This window comes from Stegostoma tigrinum, chromosome 27 (assembly GCF_030684315.1).
Source record: "Stegostoma tigrinum isolate sSteTig4 chromosome 27, sSteTig4.hap1, whole genome shotgun sequence".
Taxonomy (NCBI): domain Eukaryota; kingdom Metazoa; phylum Chordata; class Chondrichthyes; order Orectolobiformes; family Stegostomatidae; genus Stegostoma; species Stegostoma tigrinum.
In genome coordinates, this window is record NC_081380.1 from 3,231,986 (window position 1) to 3,249,412 (window position 17,427).

At 50.6% G+C, this 17,427-nt stretch overlaps 5 non-coding genes across 5 annotated transcripts; all 5 read left to right on the forward strand.

Moving 5' to 3' along the window:
- Positions 1-2,513: 2,513 nt before the first annotated feature.
- LOC132211088 (5S ribosomal RNA) lies at positions 2,514-2,632 on the forward strand. The gene has a single exon (XR_009447395.1). It is a non-coding gene; the product is annotated as a 5S ribosomal RNA (ribosomal RNA).
- A 3,393-nt stretch (positions 2,633-6,025) lies between these two features.
- Positions 6,026-6,144, forward strand: LOC132211089 (5S ribosomal RNA). The gene has a single exon (XR_009447396.1). It is a non-coding gene; the product is annotated as a 5S ribosomal RNA (ribosomal RNA).
- Positions 6,145-9,537: 3,393 nt separating this feature from the next.
- Positions 9,538-9,656, forward strand: LOC132211090 (5S ribosomal RNA). Its single transcript, XR_009447397.1, has one exon. It is a non-coding gene; the product is annotated as a 5S ribosomal RNA (ribosomal RNA).
- A 3,393-nt stretch (positions 9,657-13,049) lies between these two features.
- Positions 13,050-13,168, forward strand: LOC132211038 (5S ribosomal RNA). Its single transcript, XR_009447345.1, has one exon. It is a non-coding gene; the product is annotated as a 5S ribosomal RNA (ribosomal RNA).
- A 3,393-nt stretch (positions 13,169-16,561) lies between these two features.
- On the forward strand, positions 16,562-16,680 carry LOC132211039 (5S ribosomal RNA). Its single transcript, XR_009447346.1, has one exon. It is a non-coding gene; the product is annotated as a 5S ribosomal RNA (ribosomal RNA).
- The last annotated feature ends 747 nt before the right edge of the window (positions 16,681-17,427 follow it).

Here is a 17,427-nt window from a genome sequence, read left to right on the forward strand (position 1 = left end):
CGCACTGCTTGGTCCTGGATGATGTCAGCCTCCTTGAGTGCACTCATCCAGGCGAGCGGAGAGTATTCCATCACGCTCCTGCGTGGACAGCCGTTGGGGTGACAGGAGGTGAGTTACTCGCTGCAGTATTGCTAGCCTCTGATCTGGTACCCCCCCACCGCGGATGTTGATACTGGGGGATTATGCCTCCTCAGTCTGTCTTGAAATCATTTTTAATTCCACAAAAGCACAGGATTCTGCGAACCTGGTCGCTGAGGCCACATATTGACCAGCAGAGTGTTTTTTTTACCCTTCGCGTTGAACGTCTGTCATTCATCAGCGACATTCACCTAGGTGTCAAAGTGGGATTTCAAAGCTTTTGAATTTTCTGTAGTGTCTGTTTTGTGCTCGTCGGCAAAGTTCGTGGTGACGACAGTTTGAACGAGTCCCTTTCCGATCACAACAAGAGTGCGGCGGTGTGTTGCTGCTGTAGCTTGTTAAAGAAATGGTAGCTTATAATTTTGCCGTTGCGCGTGGGCAGATTGCCCGTTTGCTTCATATCGCCATGGAACTGGGAGGGGAAGATGTGCAGCCGTTGTACCTCTCACAGTGTTTCAGCTTTGGGCAGTTTCCTTTGTGATTCAGTTGCCTGTTGCAGCCTTGACAGCTGGGAACATTGCTGTGTCTCTCTCTGTTAGTAGTCGTGCGTTTTTTTTGTACAGCTCATGAGTACCTAGGACCAGCTTCACGTCTGACAGCATGCTGTGAGATCGGCAGAAAGCAGTTCATTGTGAATTGCATAGGGTCATAGAGCCACACAGCATGGCAACAGAGCCTTTGGGCCAAATTGTCCACGCTGACCAGGTGTTTTTAACTAAACCAGTCGCACTTGCTTTCATTTGGCCCTGTATCCCTCCACGACTTTCGTATCCACGTACCTGACCGAATGTCTTTGAAACGTTGTGATTGTACCTGACTTTAGCACTTGCTCTGGCAGCTTGTTCATGTGCACGCCACTATGGGTATGAAAAAGTTAGCCGTCAGGTCAGTTTTAAACCTTTCTGCTTTCACCGTAAACGTACGCTGTCCAATTTTGGACCCCCCTGTCCTGGGGAAAAGACCCTGGCTGTTCACCTTATGTATGCCCCTGTTGATTTCCTGAACCTTTGCAAGGTCGCCTTTCAACCTTCAACGCTTCAGGGAAAACTGTCCCAGCCTATGCGGCCTGTGCGTAGAATTCAAAGCCTCCAGTGCCGGCAACATTGTTGTAAAGCTTTTCTGTAGACTTTGTAGTTTAATATTATCCTTGCAGTTGAAGTGCTGTTAAGATGGTTGTCTGCAGCATGAGTACCTGATAGATGCAGCCAAGAGCCTGACAGCAAGCAAAGAAAGAAAGACGCTTTGCACTTGATCGTGCTTGAATCCGAATGCCGTCTCGAAGCCAAGTTTCTACGTTGTATTCCCGCACGGCTGTTGATCCTCGTATCTCACTGACCTTATTCACTGCGCTGTGTGTTTTGCATTTGTGCTTTAGAGAGCTGTTGTTGTGTTCCTGATAGTAGCTGTTTACTTGCTGCTGTCTCAAATGGAACTATCCCCTTCTCCAGTGCGAAGCAACACTCTCCCGTTATTCACCGAGATGCTTTCAGTTTGTCTGAGGTGGTGCCCGTTTTCAGCTGGCAATAAGCAGCACCTCGATGGAGGGGCAAGCTGAAGCTGGCCAGTGTGCTGTGCGAGTGTGTAAGTGGGTGAGCGTGCGCGGGTGTATTAGTGCGAGCTGTGTTAAGAGAGGGCGGAGGAGTTGCTGCGTAATGTTGTGATCTTGTGTCTGTAATGGAGAGCTTGCTGGGTTGGTGGGTAGGACCAGCAAGACACGGAAAGAGGGTTGTGGCGTTTGTAAAAGTTGTTTGCGAACACAGGAGAAAAGACATGTTGAGAAAGCACGTGGACTCGTGGCAAAAGAGCCCGGGGTGGTCTGTGAGCAGAATTGGCCAGAGTGTCCGGGAGAAAAAGCCGCCTCCCGAGGGTGGGCACTGTCAGTGATGTGGGAGCAGATATTTGGAGTGAATGAGTGAGGGAGGGTGTGAGTGAGTGTGTGTGTGGGTGAGGTAGTACCTGGTGCAAGAAGGGCAGATTTGAAGATGTAAGTGCGATAACGAAGAAGGCTGAAAGCAGTGGCGCCGGCTTGATGCGATTTATCCGGTGAGTTATTGAGAGAATTGTTAACGGTGGGGGTGACGTATGTTTGGTGTCGTGAGGCCGCGCGGATGGATGGAGTTAAGGCCAGAATGGGACGAGCCATGACGACGTTGACTGTGTTTGTGGTGTGTGATTTGTGAGAGTGTGTTGTTCTGGAGAGTGTAAGAGTTGTAGTCTGTGCCTGTGAGAGCGGAGAGAAGGAGAATAGGTTGGAGAGCACGAGGAGAGGAATAGTGCGCTATAAATTTGTGGGTGCAGTGAAATGCCGCAGTGCGTAGAAGGGAATGAAAACTGGGCTACGTGCTTGCAAGATGTCAGAAATGCTGGCAGTCAGCGCCTACGGCCATACTAGTCTGAAAACGCCCGATCTCGTCTGATCTCGGAAGCTAAGCAGACTCAGGCCTGGTTAGTACTTGGATGGGAGACCGCCTGGGAATACCAGGTGCAGTAGGCTTTTGCAGCCAGCAGAGGCTGCCCGCAGCCCTGCACTCTGACGCTGCCATTCATGAAGCCACCAAGGTCCTTTTAACTGCGTGCTCATTCGCTCTGTCTGCCTGTGTCTTTCACTTTTGCTTCGTGCAGTCAAAGCTGCGCTTTCCCTGCAGGAACTTGTTCTCCTTTGCATGATGTCTTCCGCTGTATTTGCATTCTGTCGTTTTCTTCAGGATGACTGTGTCCTTTGTGCCTGGACTGTCGCACGTCGCTCGTCAGATGCTGAAGCAGTGCTCCACAAGTACAACGGGATGTCGGACGGTATCCAGACTTGGGCTGACGAGTGACAAGTAACGTTGGCGCCCCACAATTGCCAGGAAATGATCGTCTCCAACAAGAGACCATCTCAGCACCCCACCCCTGATATTGAATGTTGTTACCAGCAGTATTCATGTAAGGCCCGGTCTGTTCCAACGTTATCCCGTCATCACTAGTGGGCTGTGGGGTTCACTGGCTGGACCAGCATTTCTTGCCCATCCGTGGTTGCCGTCGAGAAGGTGGGAGTGCGCTGCCTTCTTCAGCCTCTGCAGTACATGTGCTGTGGGTGACCCACATCACCCTGAGGGAAGAAATTCCATGATTTTGACTCAGCAAAAGTGAAGGAAGGGTGAAATATTTCCAAGTCAGGATTTTGAGTAGCTTGGAGGGGATCTTGAAGGTGGCGGTGTTCCCATGTATACGCTGCCCCTGTCCTTCCGGATGGAAGCGGTCGTAGGTTTGGACCGTGGTCTACGTGGATTTCTGGTGAGTTTCAGAAGTGCATTTTGTTGGCAGTATACACTGCTGCGACTAAGCGTCGGTGGTGTAGGGAGTGGATGTTTGTGGATGTCGTGGCGATCAGGCGCACTGCTTGGTCCTGGATGATGTCAGCCTCCTTGAGTGCACTCATCCAGGCGAGCGGAGAGTATTCCATCACGCTCCTGCGTGGACAGCCGTTGGGGTGACAGGAGGTGAGTTACTCGCTGCAGTATTGCTAGCCTCTGATCTGGTACCCCCCACCGCGGATGTTGATACTGGGGGATTATGCCTCCTCAGTCTGTCTTGAAATCATTTTTAATTCCGCAAAAGCACAGGATTCTGTCAACTTGGTCGCTGAGACCACATATTGACCAGCAGAGTGTTTTTTTTACCCTTCGCGTTGAACGTCTGTCATTCATCAGCGACATTCACCTAGGTGTCAAAGTGGGATTTCAAAGCTTTTGAATTTTCTGTAGTGTCTGTTTTGTGCTCGTCGGCAAAGTTCATGGTGACGACAGTTTGAACGAGTCCCTTTCCGATCACAACAAGAGTGCGGCGGTGTGTTGCTGCTGTAGCTTGTTAAAGAAATGGTAGCTTATAATTTTGCCGTTGCGCGTGGGCAGATTGCCCGTTTGCTTCATATCGCCATGGAACTGGGAGGGGAAGATGTGCAGCCGTTGTACCTCTCACAGTGTTTCAGCTTTGGGCAGTTTCCTTTGTGATTCAGTTGCCTGTTGCAGCCTTGACAGCTGGGAACATTGCTGTGTCTCTCTCTGTTAGTAGTCGTGCGTTTTTTTTGTACAGCTCATGAGTACCTAGGACCAGCTTCACGTCTGACAGCATGCTGTGAGATCGGCAGAAAGCAGTTCATTGTGAATTGCATAGGGTCATAGAGCCACACAGCATGGCAACAGAGCCTTTGGGCCAAATTGTCCACGCTGACCAGGTGTTTTTAACTAAACCAGTCGCACTTGCTTTCATTTGGCCCTGTATCCCTCCACGACTTTCGTATCCACGTACCTGACCGAATGTCTTTGAAACGTTGTGATTGTACCTGACTTTAGCACTTGCTCTGGCAGCTTGTTCCATGTACACACCACTATGGGTATGAAAAAGTTAGCCGTCAGGTCAGTTTTAAACCTTTGTGCTTTCACCGTAAACGTACGCTGTCCAATTTTGGACCCCGCTGTCCTGCGGAAAAGACCCTGGCTGTTCACCTTATGTATGCCCCTGTTGATTTACTGAACCTTTGCAAGGTCGCCTTTCAACCTTCAACGCTTCAGGGAAGACTGTCCCAGCCTATGCGGCCTGTGCGTAGAATTCAAAGCCTCCAGTGCCGGCAACATTGTTGTAAAGCTTTTCTGTAGACTTTGTAGTTTAATATTATCCTTGCAGTTGAAGTGCTGTTAAGATGGTTGTCTGCAGCATGAGTACCTGATAGATGCAGCCAAGAGCCTGACAGCAAGCAAAGAAAGAAAGACGCTTTGCACTTGATCGTGCTTGAATCCGAATGCCGTCTCGAAGCCAAGTTTCTACGTTGTATTCCCGCACGGCTGTTGATCCTCGTATCTCACTGACCTTATTCACTGCGCTGTGTGTTTTGCATTTGTGCTTTCGAGAGCTGTTGTTGTGTTCCTGATAGTAGCTGTTTACTTGCTGCTGTCTCAAATGGAACTATCCCCTTCTCCAGTGCGAAGCAACACTCTCCCGTTATTCACCGAGATGCTTTCAGTTTGTCTGAGGTGGTGCCCGTTTTCAGCTGGCAATAAGCAGCACCTCGATGGAGGGGCAAGCTGAAGCTGGCCAGTGTGCTGTGCGAGTGTGTAAGTGGGTGAGCGTGCGCGGGTGTATTAGTGCGAGCTGTGTTAAGAGAGGGCGGAGGAGTTGCTGCGTAATGTTGTGATCTTGTGTCTGTAATGGAGAGCTTGCTGGGTTGGTGGGTAGGACCAGCAAGACACGGAAAGAGGGTTGTGGCGTTTGTAAAAGTTGTTTGCGAACACAGGAGAAAAGACATGTTGAGAAAGCACGTGGACTCGTGGCAAAAGAGCCCGGGGTGGTCTGTGAGCAGAATTGGCCAGAGTGTCCGGGAGAAAAAGCCGCCTCCCGAGGGTGGGCACTGTCAGTGATGTGGGAGCAGATATTTGGAGTGAATGAGTGAGGGAGGGTGTGAGTGAGTGTGTGTGTGGGTGAGGTAGTACCTGGTGCAAGAAGGGCAGATTTGAAGATGTAAGTGCGATAACGAAGAAGGCTGAAAGCAGTGGCGCCGGCTTGATGCGATTTATCCGGTGAGTTATTGAGAGAATTGTTAACGGTGGGGGTGACGTATGTTTGGTGTCGTGAGGCCGCGCGGATGGATGGAGTTAAGGCCAGAATGGGACGAGCCATGACGACGTTGACTGTGTTTGTGGTGTGTGATTTGTGAGAGTGTGTTGTTCTGGAGAGTGTAAGAGTTGTAGTCTGTGCCTGTGAGAGCGGAGAGAAGGAGAATAGGTTGGAGAGCACGAGGAGAGGAATAGTGCGCTATAAATTTGTGGGTGCAGTGAAATGCCGCAGTGCGTAGAAGGGAATGAAAACTGGGCTACGTGCTTGCAAGATGTCAGAAATGCTGGCAGTCAGCGCCTACGGCCATACTAGTCTGAAAACGCCCGATCTCGTCTGATCTCGGAAGCTAAGCAGACTCAGGCCTGGTTAGTACTTGGATGGGAGACCGCCTGGGAATACCAGGTGCAGTAGGCTTTTGCAGCCAGCAGAGGCTGCCCGCAGCCCTGCACTCTGACGCTGCCATTCATGAAGCCACCAAGGTCCTTTTAACTGCGTGCTCATTCGCTCTGTCTGCCTGTGTCTTTCACTTTTGCTTCGTGCAGTCAAAGCTGCGCTTTCCCTGCAGGAACTTGTTCTCCTTTGCATGATGTCTTCCGCTGTATTTGCATTCTGTCGTTTTCTTCAGGATGACTGTGTCCTTTGTGCCTGGACTGTCGCACGTCGCTCGTCAGATGCTGAAGCAGTGCTCCACAAGTACAACGGGATGTCGGACGGTATCCAGACTTGGGCTGACGAGTGACAAGTAACGTTGGCGCCCCACAATTGCCAGGAAATGATCGTCTCCAACAAGAGACCATCTCAGCACCCCACCCCTGATATTGAATGTTGTTACCAGCAGTATTCATGTAAGGCCCGGTCTGTTCCAACGTTATCCCGTCATCACTAGTGGGCTGTGGGGTTCACTGGCTGGACCAGCATTTCTTGCCCATCCGTGGTTGCCGTCGAGAAGGTGGGAGTGCGCTGCCTTCTTCAGCCTCTGCAGTACATGTGCTGTGGGTGACCCACATCACCCTGAGGGAAGAAATTCCATGATTTTGACTCAGCAAAAGTGAAGGAAGGGTGAAATATTTCCAAGTCAGGATTTTGAGTAGCTTGGAGGGGATCTTGAAGGTGGCGGTGTTCCCATGTATACGCTGCCCCTGTCCTTCCGGATGGAAGCGGTCGTAGGTTTGGACCGTGGTCTACGTGGATTTCTGGTGAGTTTCAGAAGTGCATTTTGTTGGCAGTATACACTGCTGCGACTAAGCGTCGGTGGTGTAGGGAGTGGATGTTTGTGGATGTCGTGGCGATCAGGCGCACTGCTTGGTCCTGGATGATGTCAGCCTCCTTGAGTGCACTCATCCAGGCGAGCGGAGAGTATTCCATCACGCTCCTGCGTGGACAGCCGTTGGGGTGACAGGAGGTGAGTTACTCGCTGCAGTATTGCTAGCCTCTGATCTGGTACCCCCCCACCGCGGATGTTGATACTGGGGGATTATGCCTCCTCAGTCTGTCTTGAAATCATTTTTAATTCCACAAAAGCACAGGATTCTGCGAACCTGGTCGCTGAGACCACATATTGACCAGCAGAGTGTTTTTTTTACCCTTCGCGTTGAACGTCTGTCATTCATCAGCGACATTCACCTAGGTGTCAAAGTGGGATTTCAAAGCTTTTGAATTTTCTGTAGTGTCTGTTTTGTGCTCGTCGGCAAAGTTCATGGTGACGACAGTTTGAACGAGTCCCTCTCCGATCACAACAAGAGTGCGGCGGTGTGTTGCTGCTGTAGCTTGTTAAAGAAATGGTAGCTTATAATTTTGCCGTTGCGCGTGGGCAGATTGCCCGTTTGCTTCATATCGCCATGGAACTGGGAGGGGAAGATGTGCAGCCGTTGTACCTCTCACAGTGTTTCAGCTTTGGGCAGTTTCCTTTGTGATTCAGTTGCCTGTTGCAGCCTTGACAGCTGGGAACATTGCTGTGTCTCTCTCTGTTAGTAGTCGTGCGTTTTTTTTGTACAGCTCATGAGTACCTAGGACCAGCTTCACGTCTGACAGCATGCTGTGAGATCGGCAGAAAGCAGTTCATTGTGAATTGCATAGGGTCATAGAGCCACACAGCATGGCAACAGAGCCTTTGGGCCAAATTGTCCACGCTGACCAGGTGTTTTTAACTAAACCAGTCGCACTTGCTTTCATTTGGCCCTGTATCCCTCCACGACTTTCGTATCCACGTACCTGACCGAATGTCTTTGAAACGTTGTGATTGTACCTGACTTTAGCACTTGCTCTGGCAGCTTGTTCATGTGCACGCCACTATGGGTATGAAAAAGTTAGCCGTCAGGTCAGTTTTAAACCTTTCTGCTTTCACCGTAAACGTACGCTGTCCAATTTTGGACCCCCCTGTCCTGGGGAAAAGACCCTGGCTGTTCACCTTATGTATGCCCCTGTTGATTTCCTGAACCTTTGCAAGGTCGCCTTTCAACCTTCAACGCTTCAGGGAAAACTGTCCCAGCCTATGCGGCCTGTGCGTAGAATTCAAAGCCTCCAGTGCCGGCAACATTGTTGTAAAGCTTTTCTGTAGACTTTGTAGTTTAATATTATCCTTGCAGTTGAAGTGCTGTTAAGATGGTTGTCTGCAGCATGAGTACCTGATAGATGCAGCCAAGAGCCTGACAGCAAGCAAAGAAAGAAAGACGCTTTGCACTTGATCGTACTTGAATCCGAATGCCGTCTCGAAGCCAAGTTTCTACGTTGTATTCCCGCACGGCTGTTGATCCTCGTATCTCACTGACCTTATTCACTGCGCTGTGTGTTTTGCATTTGTGCTTTAGAGAGCTGTTGTTGTGTTCCTGATAGTAGCTGTTTACTTGCTGCTGTCTCAAATGGAACTATCCCCTTCTCCAGTGCGAAGCAACACTCTCCCGTTATTCACCGAGATGCTTTCAGTTTGTCTGAGGTGGTGCCCGTTTTCAGCTGGCAATAAGCAGCACCTCGATGGAGGGGCAAGCTGAAGCTGGCCAGTGTGCTGTGCGAGTGTGTAAGTGGGTGAGCGTGCGCGGGTGTATTAGTGCGAGCTGTGTTAAGAGAGGGCGGAGGAGTTGCTGCGTAATGTTGTGATCTTGTGTCTGTAATGGAGAGCTTGCTGGGTTGGTGGGTAGGACCAGCAAGACACGGAAAGAGGGTTGTGGCGTTTGTAAAAGTTGTTTGCGAACACAGGAGAAAAGACATGTTGAGAAAGCACGTGGACTCGTGGCAAAAGAGCCCGGGGTGGTCTGTGAGCAGAATTGGCCAGAGTGTCCGGGAGAAAAAGCCGCCTCCCGAGGGTGGGCACTGTCAGTGATGTGGGAGCAGATATTTGGAGTGAATGAGTGAGGGAGGGTGTGAGTGAGTGTGTGTGTGGGTGAGGTAGTACCTGGTGCAAGAAGGGCAGATTTGAAGATGTAAGTGCGATAACGAAGAAGGCTGAAAGCAGTGGCGCCGGCTTGATGCGATTTATCCGGTGAGTTATTGAGAGAATTGTTAACGGTGGGGGTGACGTATGTTTGGTGTCGTGAGGCCGCGCGGATGGATGGAGTTAAGGCCAGAATGGGACGAGCCATGACGACGTTGACTGTGTTTGTGGTGTGTGATTTGTGAGAGTGTGTTGTTCTGGAGAGTGTAAGAGTTGTAGTCTGTGCCTGTGAGAGCGGAGAGAAGGAGAATAGGTTGGAGAGCACGAGGAGAGGAATAGTGCGCTATAAATTTGTGGGTGCAGTGAAATGCCGCAGTGCGTAGAAGGGAATGAAAACTGGGCTACGTGCTTGCAAGATGTCAGAAATGCTGGCAGTCAGCGCCTACGGCCATACTAGTCTGAAAACGCCCGATCTCGTCTGATCTCGGAAGCTAAGCAGACTCAGGCCTGGTTAGTACTTGGATGGGAGACCGCCTGGGAATACCAGGTGCAGTAGGCTTTTGCAGCCAGCAGAGGCTGCCCGCAGCCCTGCACTCTGACGCTGCCATTCATGAAGCCACCAAGGTCCTTTTAACTGCGTGCTCATTCGCTCTGTCTGCCTGTGTCTTTCACTTTTGCTTCGTGCAGTCAAAGCTGCGCTTTCCCTGCAGGAACTTGTTCTCCTTTGCATGATGTCTTCCGCTGTATTTGCATTCTGTCGTTTTCTTCAGGATGACTGTGTCCTTTGTGCCTGGACTGTCGCACGTCGCTCGTCAGATGCTGAAGCAGTGCTCCACAAGTACAACGGGATGTCGGACGGTATCCAGACTTGGGCTGACGAGTGACAAGTAACGTTGGCGCCCCACAATTGCCAGGAAATGATCGTCTCCAACAAGAGACCATCTCAGCACCCCACCCCTGATATTGAATGTTGTTACCAGCAGTATTCATGTAAGGCCCGGTCTGTTCCAACGTTATCCCGTCATCACTAGTGGGCTGTGGGGTTCACTGGCTGGACCAGCATTTCTTGCCCATCCGTGGTTGCCGTCGAGAAGGTGGGAGTGCGCTGCCTTCTTCAGCCTCTGCAGTACATGTGCTGTGGGTGACCCACATCACCCTGAGGGAAGAAATTCCATGATTTTGACTCAGCAAAAGTGAAGGAAGGGTGAAATATTTCCAAGTCAGGATTTTGAGTAGCTTGGAGGGGATCTTGAAGGTGGCGGTGTTCCCATGTATACGCTGCCCCTGTCCTTCCGGATGGAAGCGGTCGTAGGTTTCGACCGTGGTCTACGTGGATTTCTGGTGAGTTTCAGAAGTGCATTTTGTTGGCAGTATACACTGCTGCGACTAAGCGTCGGTGGTGTAGGGAGTGGATGTTTGTGGATGTCGTGGCGATCAGGCGCACTGCTTGGTCCTGGATGATGTCAGCCTCCTTGAGTGCACTCATCCAGGCGAGCGGAGAGTATTCCATCACGCTCCTGCGTGGACAGCCGTTGGGGTGACAGGAGGTGAGTTACTCGCTGCAGTATTGCTAGCCTCTGATCTGGTACCCCCCCACCGCGGATGTTGATACTGGGGGATTATGCCTCCTCAGTCTGTCTTGAAATCATTTTTAATTCCACAAAAGCACAGGATTCTGCGAACCTGGTCGCTGAGGCCACATATTGACCAGCAGAGTGTTTTTTTTACCCTTCGCGTTGAACGTCTGTCATTCATCAGCGACATTCACCTAGGTGTCAAAGTGGGATTTCAAAGCTTTTGAATTTTCTGTAGTGTCTGTTTTGTGCTCGTCGGCAAAGTTCATGGTGACGACAGTTTGAACGAGTCCCTCTCCGATCACAACAAGAGTGCGGCGGTGTGTTGCTGCTGTAGCTTGTTAAAGAAATGGTAGCTTATAATTTTGCCGTTGCGCGTGGGCAGATTGCCCGTTTGCTTCATATCGCCATGGAACTGGGAGGGGAAGATGTGCAGCCGTTGTACCTCTCACAGTGTTTCAGCTTTGGGCAGTTTCCTTTGTGATTCAGTTGCCTGTTGCAGCCTTGACAGCTGGGAACATTGCTGTGTCTCTCTCTGTTAGTAGTCGTGCGTTTTTTTTGTACAGCTCATGAGTACCTAGGACCAGCTTCACGTCTGACAGCATGCTGTGAGATCGGCAGAAAGCAGTTCATTGTGAATTGCATAGGGTCATAGAGCCACACAGCATGGCAACAGAGCCTTTGGGCCAAATTGTCCACGCTGACCAGGTGTTTTTAACTAAACCAGTCGCACTTGCTTTCATTTGGCCCTGTATCCCTCCACGACTTTCGTATCCACGTACCTGACCGAATGTCTTTGAAACGTTGTGATTGTACCTGACTTTAGCACTTGCTCTGGCAGCTTGTTCATGTGCACGCCACTATGGGTATGAAAAAGTTAGCCGTCAGGTCAGTTTTAAACCTTTCTGCTTTCACCGTAAACGTACGCTGTCCAATTTTGGACCCCCCTGTCCTGGGGAAAAGACCCTGGCTGTTCACCTTATGTATGCCCCTGTTGATTTCCTGAACCTTTGCAAGGTCGCCTTTCAACCTTCAACGCTTCAGGGAAAACTGTCCCAGCCTATGCGGCCTGTGCGTAGAATTCAAAGCCTCCAGTGCCGGCAACATTGTTGTAAAGCTTTTCTGTAGACTTTGTAGTTTAATATTATCCTTGCAGTTGAAGTGCTGTTAAGATGGTTGTCTGCAGCATGAGTACCTGATAGATGCAGCCAAGAGCCTGACAGCAAGCAAAGAAAGAAAGACGCTTTGCACTTGATCGTACTTGAATCCGAATGCCGTCTCGAAGCCAAGTTTCTACGTTGTATTCCCGCACGGCTGTTGATCCTCGTATCTCACTGACCTTATTCACTGCGCTGTGTGTTTTGCATTTGTGCTTTAGAGAGCTGTTGTTGTGTTCCTGATAGTAGCTGTTTACTTGCTGCTGTCTCAAATGGAACTATCCCCTTCTCCAGTGCGAATCAAAACTCTCCCGTTATTCACCGAGATGCTTTCAGTTTGTCTGAGGTGGTGCCCGTTTTCAGCTGGCAATAAGCAGCACCTCGATGGAGGGGCAAGCTGAAGCTGGCCAGTGTGCTGTGCGAGTGTGTAAGTGGGTGAGCGTGCGCGGGTGTATTAGTGCGAGCTGTGTTAAGAGAGGGCGGAGGAGTTGCTGCGTAATGTTGTGATCTTGTGTCTGTAATGGAGAGCTTGCTGGGTTGGTGGGTAGGACCAGCAAGACACGGAAAGAGGGTTGTGGCGTTTGTAAAAGTTGTTTGCGAACACAGGAGAAAAGACATGTTGAGAAAGCACGTGGACTCGTGGCAAAAGAGCCCGGGGTGGTCTGTGAGCAGAATTGGCCAGAGTGTCCGGGAGAAAAAGCCGCCTCCCGAGGGTGGGCACTGTCAGTGATGTGGGAGCAGATATTTGGAGTGAATGAGTGAGGGAGGGTGTGAGTGAGTGTGTGTGTGGGTGAGGTAGTACCTGGTGCAAGAAGGGCAGATTTGAAGATGTAAGTGCGATAACGAAGAAGGCTGAAAGCAGTGGCGCCGGCTTGATGCGATTTATCCGGTGAGTTATTGAGAGAATTGTTAACGGTGGGGGTGACGTATGTTTGGTGTCGTGAGGCCGCGCGGATGGATGGAGTTAAGGCCAGAATGGGACGAGCCATGACGACGTTGACTGTGTTTGTGGTGTGTGATTTGTGAGAGTGTGTTGTTCTGGAGAGTGTAAGAGTTGTAGTCTGTGCCTGTGAGAGCGGAGAGAAGGAGAATAGGTTGGAGAGCACGAGGAGAGGAATAGTGCGCTATAAATTTGTGGGTGCAGTGAAATGCCGCAGTGCGTAGAAGGGAATGAAAACTGGGCTACGTGCTTGCAAGATGTCAGAAATGCTGGCAGTCAGCGCCTACGGCCATACTAGTCTGAAAACGCCCGATCTCGTCTGATCTCGGAAGCTAAGCAGACTCAGGCCTGGTTAGTACTTGGATGGGAGACCGCCTGGGAATACCAGGTGCAGTAGGCTTTTGCAGCCAGCAGAGGCTGCCCGCAGCCCTGCACTCTGACGCTGCCATTCATGAAGCCACCAAGGTCCTTTTAACTGCGTGCTCATTCGCTCTGTCTGCCTGTGTCTTTCACTTTTGCTTCGTGCAGTCAAAGCTGCGCTTTCCCTGCAGGAACTTGTTCTCCTTTGCATGATGTCTTCCGCTGTATTTGCATTCTGTCGTTTTCTTCAGGATGACTGTGTCCTTTGTGCCTGGACTGTCGCACGTCGCTCGTCAGATGCTGAAGCAGTGCTCCACAAGTACAACGGGATGTCGGACGGTATCCAGACTTGGGCTGACGAGTGACAAGTAACGTTGGCGCCCCACAATTGCCAGGAAATGATCGTCTCCAACAAGAGACCATCTCAGCACCCCACCCCTGATATTGAATGTTGTTACCAGCAGTATTCATGTAAGGCCCGGTCTGTTCCAACGTTATCCCGTCATCACTAGTGGGCTGTGGGGTTCACTGGCTGGACCAGCATTTCTTGCCCATCCGTGGTTGCCGTCGAGAAGGTGGGAGTGCGCTGCCTTCTTCAGCCTCTGCAGTACATGTGCTGTGGGTGACCCACATCACCCTGAGGGAAGAAATTCCATGATTTTGACTCAGCAAAAGTGAAGGAAGGGTGAAATATTTCCAAGTCAGGATTTTGAGTAGCTTGGAGGGGATCTTGAAGGTGGCGGTGTTCCCATGTATACGCTGCCCCTGTCCTTCCGGATGGAAGCGGTCGTAGGTTTCGACCGTGGTCTACGTGGATTTCTGGTGAGTTTCAGAAGTGCATTTTGTTGGCAGTATACACTGCTGCGACTAAGCGTCGGTGGTGTAGGGAGTGGATGTTTGTGGATGTCGTGGCGATCAGGCGCACTGCTTGGTCCTGGATGATGTCAGCCTCCTTGAGTGCACTCATCCAGGCGAGCGGAGAGTATTCCATCACGCTCCTGCGTGGACAGCCGTTGGGGTGACAGGAGGTGAGTTACTCGCTGCAGTATTGCTAGCCTCTGATCTGGTACCCCCCCACCGCGGATGTTGATACTGGGGGATTATGCCTCCTCAGTCTGTCTTGAAATCATTTTTAATTCCACAAAAGCACAGGATTCTGCGAACCTGGTCGCTGAGGCCACATATTGACCAGCAGAGTGTTTTTTTTACCCTTCGCGTTGAACGTCTGTCATTCATCAGCGACATTCACCTAGGTGTCAAAGTGGGATTTCAAAGCTTTTGAATTTTCTGTAGTGTCTGTTTTGTGCTCGTCGGCAAAGTTCATGGTGACGACAGTTTGAACGAGTCCCTCTCCGATCACAACAAGAGTGCGGCGGTGTGTTGCTGCTGTAGCTTGTTAAAGAAATGGTAGCTTATAATTTTGCCGTTGCGCGTGGGCAGATTGCCCGTTTGCTTCATATCGCCATGGAACTGGGAGGGGAAGATGTGCAGCCGTTGTACCTCTCACAGTGTTTCAGCTTTGGGCAGTTTCCTTTGTGATTCAGTTGCCTGTTGCAGCCTTGACAGCTGGGAACATTGCTGTGTCTCTCTCTGTTAGTAGTCGTGCGTTTTTTTTGTACAGCTCATGAGTACCTAGGACCAGCTTCACGTCTGACAGCATGCTGTGAGATCGGCAGAAAGCAGTTCATTGTGAATTGCATAGGGTCATAGAGCCACACAGCATGGCAACAGAGCCTTTGGGCCAAATTGTCCACGCTGACCAGGTGTTTTTAACTAAACCAGTCGCACTTGCTTTCATTTGGCCCTGTATCCCTCCACGACTTTCGTATCCACGTACCTGACCGAATGTCTTTGAAACGTTGTGATTGTACCTGACTTTAGCACTTGCTCTGGCAGCTTGTTCATGTGCACGCCACTATGGGTATGAAAAAGTTAGCCGTCAGGTCAGTTTTAAACCTTTCTGCTTTCACCGTAAACGTACGCTGTCCAATTTTGGACCCCCCTGTCCTGGGGAAAAGACCCTGGCTGTTCACCTTATGTATGCCCCTGTTGATTTCCTGAACCTTTGCAAGGTCGCCTTTCAACCTTCAACGCTTCAGGGAAAACTGTCCCAGCCTATGCGGCCTGTGCGTAGAATTCAAAGCCTCCAGTGCCGGCAACATTGTTGTAAAGCTTTTCTGTAGACTTTGTAGTTTAATATTATCCTTGCAGTTGAAGTGCTGTTAAGATGGTTGTCTGCAGCATGAGTACCTGATAGATGCAGCCAAGAGCCTGACAGCAAGCAAAGAAAGAAAGACGCTTTGCACTTGATCGTACTTGAATCCGAATGCCGTCTCGAAGCCAAGTTTCTACGTTGTATTCCCGCACGGCTGTTGATCCTCGTATCTCACTGACCTTATTCACTGCGCTGTGTGTTTTGCATTTGTGCTTTAGAGAGCTGTTGTTGTGTTCCTGATAGTAGCTGTTTACTTGCTGCTGTCTCAAATGGAACTATCCCCTTCTCCAGTGCGAATCAAAACTCTCCCGTTATTCACCGAGATGCTTTCAGTTTGTCTGAGGTGGTGCCCGTTTTCAGCTGGCAATAAGCAGCACCTCGATGGAGGGGCAAGCTGAAGCTGGCCAGTGTGCTGTGCGAGTGTGTAAGTGGGTGAGCGTGCGCGGGTGTATTAGTGCGAGCTGTGTTAAGAGAGGGCGGAGGAGTTGCTGCGTAATGTTGTGATCTTGTGTCTGTAATGGAGAGCTTGCTGGGTTGGTGGGTAGGACCAGCAAGACACGGAAAGAGGGTTGTGGCGTTTGTAAAAGTTGTTTGCGAACACAGGAGAAAAGACATGTTGAGAAAGCACGTGGACTCGTGGCAAAAGAGCCCGGGGTGGTCTGTGAGCAGAATTGGCCAGAGTGTCCGGGAGAAAAAGCCGCCTCCCGAGGGTGGGCACTGTCAGTGATGTGGGAGCAGATATTTGGAGTGAATGAGTGAGGGAGGGTGTGAGTGAGTGTGTGTGTGGGTGAGGTAGTACCTGGTGCAAGAAGGGCAGATTTGAAGATGTAAGTGCGATAACGAAGAAGGCTGAAAGCAGTGGCGCCGGCTTGATGCGATTTATCCGGTGAGTTATTGAGAGAATTGTTAACGGTGGGGGTGACGTATGTTTGGTGTCGTGAGGCCGCGCGGATGGATGGAGTTAAGGCCAGAATGGGACGAGCCATGACGACGTTGACTGTGTTTGTGGTGTGTGATTTGTGAGAGTGTGTTGTTCTGGAGAGTGTAAGAGTTGTAGTCTGTGCCTGTGAGAGCGGAGAGAAGGAGAATAGGTTGGAGAGCACGAGGAGAGGAATAGTGCGCTATAAATTTGTGGGTGCAGTGAAATGCCGCAGTGCGTAGAAGGGAATGAAAACTGGGCTACGTGCTTGCAAGATGTCAGAAATGCTGGCAGTCAGCGCCTACGGCCATACTAGTCTGAAAACGCCCGATCTCGTCTGATCTCGGAAGCTAAGCAGACTCAGGCCTGGTTAGTACTTGGATGGGAGACCGCCTGGGAATACCAGGTGCAGTAGGCTTTTGCAGCCAGCAGAGGCTGCCCGCAGCCCTGCACTCTGACGCTGCCATTCATGAAGCCACCAAGGTCCTTTTAACTGCGTGCTCATTCGCTCTGTCTGCCTGTGTCTTTCACTTTTGCTTCGTGCAGTCAAAGCTGCGCTTTCCCTGCAGGAACTTGTTCTCCTTTGCATGATGTCTTCCGCTGTATTTGCATTCTGTCGTTTTCTTCAGGATGACTGTGTCCTTTGTGCCTGGACTGTCGCACGTCGCTCGTCAGATGCTGAAGCAGTGCTCCACAAGTACAACGGGATGTCGGACGGTATCCAGACTTGGGCTGACGAGTGACAAGTAACGTTGGCGCCCCACAATTGCCAGGAAATGATCGTCTCCAACAAGAGACCATCTCAGCACCCCACCCCTGATATTGAATGTTGTTACCAGCAGTATTCATGTAAGGCCCGGTCTGTTCCAACGTTATCCCGTCATCACTAGTGGGCTGTGGGGTTCACTGGCTGGACCAGCATTTCTTGCCCATCCGTGGTTGCCGTCGAGAAGGTGGGAGTGCGCTGCCTTCTTCAGCCTCTGCAGTACATGTGCTGTGGGTGACCCACATCACCCTGAGGGAAGAAATTCCATGATTTTGACTCAGCAAAAGTGAAGGAAGGGTGAAATATTTCCAAGTCAGGATTTTGAGTAGCTTGGAGGGGATCTTGAAGGTGGCGGTGTTCCCATGTATACGCTGCCCCTGTCCTTCCGGATGGAAGCGG